Here is a 6,035-nt window from a genome sequence, read left to right as displayed (position 1 = left end):
GGTCCGTCAGAGCCCGCCGGTCCACGACGACGACTGGAGCGACTCCGACCCCAACGACGTGAAGCTCACGGTCGCCACCACCAGGATCCTTCGCCTCGTTTCTGTCGCCTCACGCTGGGGATGCTTGGTGCTGATTTCATCCGTCGATGCATTGGTCCCTTGCACCAGAAAGGGAGGCCGGCCTGGGATTTCAGGAATGCAGCAGACATCATGAGGCTCCGCCCCGGCTTAAAGCATAACTTCACCGTGATGCAGCACACACCCGTCTTCCAGAGGCTCTTCTAGCTCAAGACGGATGAGGACGGCAATGCCGAGTGGACCGGCAAGGCCACAAAGGCCGACAAGAATGGCCACCCATTCAGGTTGCCGGCAGGGGCGCACCCTATGAGCAATAACTCTCGGCAGACGAAGATCATTGCCAGGATGCCTGCCTTCAATGCTCATGGCTCTGATCCAACCTAGGCCGAGCCAAAGGCGGAGGATGTGCAGCAGTTCTCCGAGAACTTCTTGGAGGGCCATGTCCGCGACGAGCCAGAACTCATCCACCCCACCACCGAGCAAGAACTAGAGTATATTGCCGCCAGGGCGAAGGAGGCGGACCTTGCCGCGGAGGCCGACAGCTGTGGTGCTGTGGAGGACGAGTTCGAGGAGGCCGAAGAGGAACAAAAATTCCTCAAGCGGGTGGAGCCGCTGGAGATACCATTGGCGCTGGTGCCAGGGCTCCCCTTGCCGTGGAGGCAGCCAAAGAGCCGTCCGGGGAGGCTTCCGGGGCGGATGAGCCTTCGGTCCGAAGAAGAAGCGTGTCTTGCGACAGACCGGCTCCAACAATCCAGTTTGCCCCGGCAAGGCCACACAGCGGCAAGGGGCTTAGGCAGGGCCCATGCACCAGACGAGGCGTGCAGTCGCAGAGGCGTTGGAGGCGGATGTAGCGGTGAAGAGGGCCGTGGCATTGAAGAAGGCCGCAGCTGCTGCCTCCTCTTCGATCAGGCGTGGCACTGCTTCCTCATCCTCGAGCAAACACGTTGCCGCTTCTCCTGCGGCTGGGCGCGTAAGGACTCCTTCTCCTTCCCCGACAGGCTCTATCCCAGCGGCCAAATATGACCTTGGGTCCTTCAACCCGAGGAAGAAGAGACGGGCAGAAGAAGAGGAGGACGAGTATGCACTCTGCTCCATCCATCCATTCCCTGCTTCTTTAGTTGAATCACTTGATCTTAACCTGATTTCATTATTTGAAGTGACGCGGAGACGCTGGCCCAGAGGGTAAAAAGGGCCATGGCTTCAACAAGTACTGAGCCCCTGGCAAGCACCCCTCGTGCACCGGGAGTGATCTTCACCAGTCCGGAGTCTATCCCTCGGCGCAGCCCCCAACGTGAGTTTGTATCTTATCTCTTGTTGGCGGGTGTTGGAGCAAGTCTTCTTACTAGTGATCTTGCTATAACTGCGGGAAGGGAATGGGAGCAGGAGGAGCCCTTAAGGGCCGCCCCTGACACGCCGTCGCCATCTACCACGCCAATGAGAGGGGCGTCCCCCGCAAGGACTCCTACCGACGAGCCGTTGCGCACAGAGGAAGTGGAGGCGGGCACAGGCGCCGGTGACCCCGTCCCGGCAACAGACGTAGCCGCGGAGGTGGACGCACCCTCCCCACCTGCTGTGGGTAAGTAGGCACCTTCTATTCCTTGCTATACACTGTTTTAACTTCTTCCCTTCTCTCTGTTCTGGACTTTTCTGGTTTCAATTTCACCTTTTTCCTTCCCTTAGCCCCAGATTCTCCCTTGGCGGATCGGGGAAACTTCGATGAGGCTATCATGGAGACCGCCATGGCGCCGAGGCCGAGGCCACCACCATTGTTATCGAGGAGGCCGCCAAGGGATCCACTGAAGAGGCCGCCACAGAGCTTGCCGAGAAGGCCGGCGAGGATCCTGTCGGGGAGAAGGTAGCTGCGTAGCCTGTCGGAGAGGCTGGCAAGGCTGCTGCCGAGGAGGCCACCATTGGGCATACCAGGGAGGCCGGCAAGGCCACCACTGGCGAAGCCGCCAAGGATCCTGCCAGGGAGGAGGTGCTCAATGACCAACCCTCCTCCTCCTCAGCCCCTGCCCCAAGCAAGTACTTGAAGATTGGCGACCAACTCTTCGTCAACATTCTAGGAGAGGCAGGCGCCAGGACACCAGTTGAGGGGGAGGTCTTTGACGAGGAAATCCTCACCGCCGCTGGGCTCCAGGTTGTGGACGAACCGAGCGTCAGCGGCGTCGTCTCCAAGGAGGACTAACTCCTTCAAGACATAGGCGACAACTTCCACAAGCTCCAGGCTCTCCACCGGGCTCACAAGGAGAAGGCAGACTCCAGAATGGCGGCCATGGAGAAGACCGAGGCGGATTTCCAGGAGCACGTTGCCCAGATGAAAACCTGGTTTGACGAGGCTCGGGAGGATCTGAGGGCCTCCCAAGTCCAGTTGAGCGAGCGCCAGTGGGTCCTCCTCTTCAAGCAGGATGATTTTGACAAGGTGTGGGAGGTGGCAAAGGCCAAGGCTGCTCAGGACGAGTCTGACTAGACGCAGCTCCGCATCTCACTTGATGTCTAGGAGGCGGACTAGGTCGCTCGCGAAGCGGCACTTGCCGCCGTGCTTCGCGCCAAGGACTAGGAGATCGAGCGGCTCGTCATGCAGCAGACTCAAGATCTGTCGCAGAAGCAACAGAAGGCGCTTGATGTTCTGGCCCTCGACCACGCCGGCAAGCTGAAAGAGGCCATCGTCCATGCTGAAGCGGCCGAGGCCATCAGAGCTGAGCTAGCCGGTAAGGTGGAGAAGCTGGAGGCGAGCCTGGCCAAGCTTACCAAGGAGATCTCCACGTTCCAGGATGATAGAGAGAAGACTCTCTATGACCTGGCAGAGATGCAGACCATAATATCTGACAAAACCAAGCTGCTCTCCACGGCCAATGAGTCCATTGACGATCTGAAGCTGAAGTTGGACAACCAGGAAAAGATGCTCTCAGAATCCCAAGCTTGTGAGCAGACCCTGGCCAAGGACCTCATGAGCGAGCAGCTGCTGTTGCGGACTGCCGCCAGTTCCCACAACAAACTCGTGGAGAGCACAAAACTCTGCACCAGCAACCTTATGGAAGTCGCGGAGGAGCTTACCACGCATCTCACTCCCATGGGCATGCCAAACTTCAGGTTCTCCCACGAGGCAAGAGTGGCCGAGAGCTCCAGGTTGTCTGAGTTCTTCAAGCGTGTTCTTGCCACCTTGAAGCTGCTCCAGTCCACCAGGGTGGCCTACCTGGCCGAGGAGTCCCTGCAACTTTGACGAGATGCCTTGATCAAGGTGCTCACCAAGGTGGTGCACTGGAATCCCAGCGTCGACTTTGCTCAGGCGCCCGATAGCTTGCCGGAGGACATCGACCGTCAGGCGCTTGAGCAGCGCATCGAGCCCATCATCAGCTACGTCAGCAGAGTCGCAAGGGTGGAGGGCCAGCGCCGGGATTAACTGCTTCGTCCCTTGTAGTTGCTGCGAGTCTGTACCCAAGACAGATTATCTTAAGTTATAATTGCGACAACTTTTGATGTAATATAACTTTTGTTGTATTGTGAACTATCTCCATATTATCTTCCCGTTCTAGTCCATCCTTGTATTTTTGGCACCCTATGCTTAATTGGACAGGCCTGCTGTCAGGACCCCGACTCAATGCCACATCGATCTAGCATGTAACACCTCATATCACTTTGCGGCCTCACGCACGGTATTCCCACGGGTGTCGCCCTACCTTTACCCGGGACCGTTTGCGCCTTTTGGCACACGTATATGACAGTGTCGCTAGCATCTATATGATAAGGAGCCCGGGCTGACATGGCTAGTCGTAAACCCAAAGTGGCACAAACTTACAGGGACAGGCATCCATGACCCAGCATCGAACGTGTCGGTCATCAGCGAGTGAATCCAGGCTGTAGCACTAGGCTAGCAGGACTCCGGTGAACCGGGCTGTAGCGGGCTAACAGGACTCCGGTATTCATCGCGTGACATTTCCCCGAAGGGACAGACACAGGAACGAAGAAGGACACATGCCGGCCAGCCTAAGTGTTCCGGAGCAGTAGCAAGCTACCATTGGAAACACTAGGAGACATTTCCCGGTAAGAGAGGCTACTAAGGATAAACAACTAGATAGTCAGATCCCACACATACCAAGCATTTCAATAACATACACACAATATGCTCGATATGTGCAAACACAACATGGCATCACAACATGACTCTATGACTCAAGTATTTATTCAATAGGCTCCGAGGAGCGAGATATTACAACCAGGGGTCTCACGACCCAACAATCAGAGCATACAAGTCAAAGCACATGCGGAAGCTTAACATGTCTGAGTACAGACATCTATAAATGAAAAAGGCTGAGAAGCCTGACTATCTACCAATCCTGCCGAGGCACAAGATCGTAGCTGAGGTAACAAGCTAAACATCGAAGTCCACGTGGAACTACTAGTGAGACCGAAGTCTCTCTGCAAAAACATAAAATAGGCAAACGTGAGTACAAATGTACCCAGCAAGACTTACATCAGAACTAACTATATATGCATCATTATCAACAAGGGGATGGTGGGGTTTAACTGCAGCAAGCCAGCTTTGACTCGGTGGCTATCCTGAACTACGACTGCAATGTAACTCTTTTGAGGTGGCGCACACGAGTCCACATATTCACCATATCAATACACCACTATGGATCCGCTCCCGTCTCCCTACGAGAACGCCATCCATAGCACTCACGCTTATCTTGCGTATTTTAGAGTATCCACTTTCACTTGTCTATGAACTGATATAAGCAACCCAGAAGTCCTTTTCCGCGGACACGGCTATTCGAATAGATGATGATAACCCTGCAGGGGTGTACTTCTTCACACATGCTCTCACCACTTACCGCCGTTTACACGACATGTACTCGGCAACCTTCAAGCGGAAGCCCAACGTGGGTGTCGGCCACGGCCTACCTAAACACTCAAGTCTCTAGTCCAGGTTTATCGCCTATTCGGGTTCCATCCATGAGGAGATCCGGCCGGAGTTTCGCTCACAGCCCCAAACGATGTGAACAGGGTTCCGTGACACCAAACGGGCGCCCGGTTTACCCGGCCACGTGCCTACCGCATCACAGCCCACCCCTACGGTCAGCGCTGCGCACGGCCTCCAGCATACTACAAACACCAGAAACTACTTGCAACTCCTGGACAGAGGACAAGGGTGATCAAGAAGCCGAGAGGGTCCATTGGTTTCGGGCCCAATGTGTGGTAGTAGCTGAATCATGGATCACAAACACAGAACTCAGTTCCTGAGGACGGCTGCAATGAGACAACCCACCATGTACTCCTACATGGCCTCTCACCGCTACCTTTACCAAATCGTATTCACACACTTAGCTCACACACAGTAGGACATATTCACACACCTCTGATTCATCCCCGATGAATCAGACCTGACTCAACTCTAAGCAGTAGCAGGCATGACAAACAAGCAAGAATGAGTAGGCACAACAGGGCTCAAACAACTCCTACTCATGCTAGTGGGTTTCATCTATTTACTGTGGCAATGACAGGTCATGCAAAGGATAAAGGGGTTCAGCTACCGCAGCAGGTAACAGATGAATCGTTGTTGTCCTAATGCAGTAAAAGAGAGCAGGAGCGAGAGAGTGGGATTTTATCGGAATGAACAAGGGGGTTTTGCTTGCCTGGCACTTCTGAAGATAACATTGAGTCTTCATCAGTGTCAACGATCACATCATCGGTATCACGTCTATCGGGAGGGGACAAATACCGGCAACACAGAAGGGAAGACAATCAATGCAATGCACAATATGATGCATGATCATGACATGGCAAGATGAATGTGTTTTGAGCTAATGCAACTAGCAACAGATTAAATGAAGTTGGTTTGAATACAAGATTCAAATTCAAACTCCATATGTGATTATTCAAATGCCATTTAATTGATTTGTGCTAAACAGCAGCTATAAGTTGTTCTAACATGCATGAAAATGGTACAGATGGAT

This window comes from Triticum dicoccoides, chromosome 2B, assembly GCF_002162155.2.
Source record: "Triticum dicoccoides isolate Atlit2015 ecotype Zavitan chromosome 2B, WEW_v2.0, whole genome shotgun sequence".
NCBI classification, from domain to species: Eukaryota; Viridiplantae; Streptophyta; class Magnoliopsida; order Poales; family Poaceae; genus Triticum; species Triticum dicoccoides.
Note: the sequence above shows the minus strand (reverse complement) of the source record.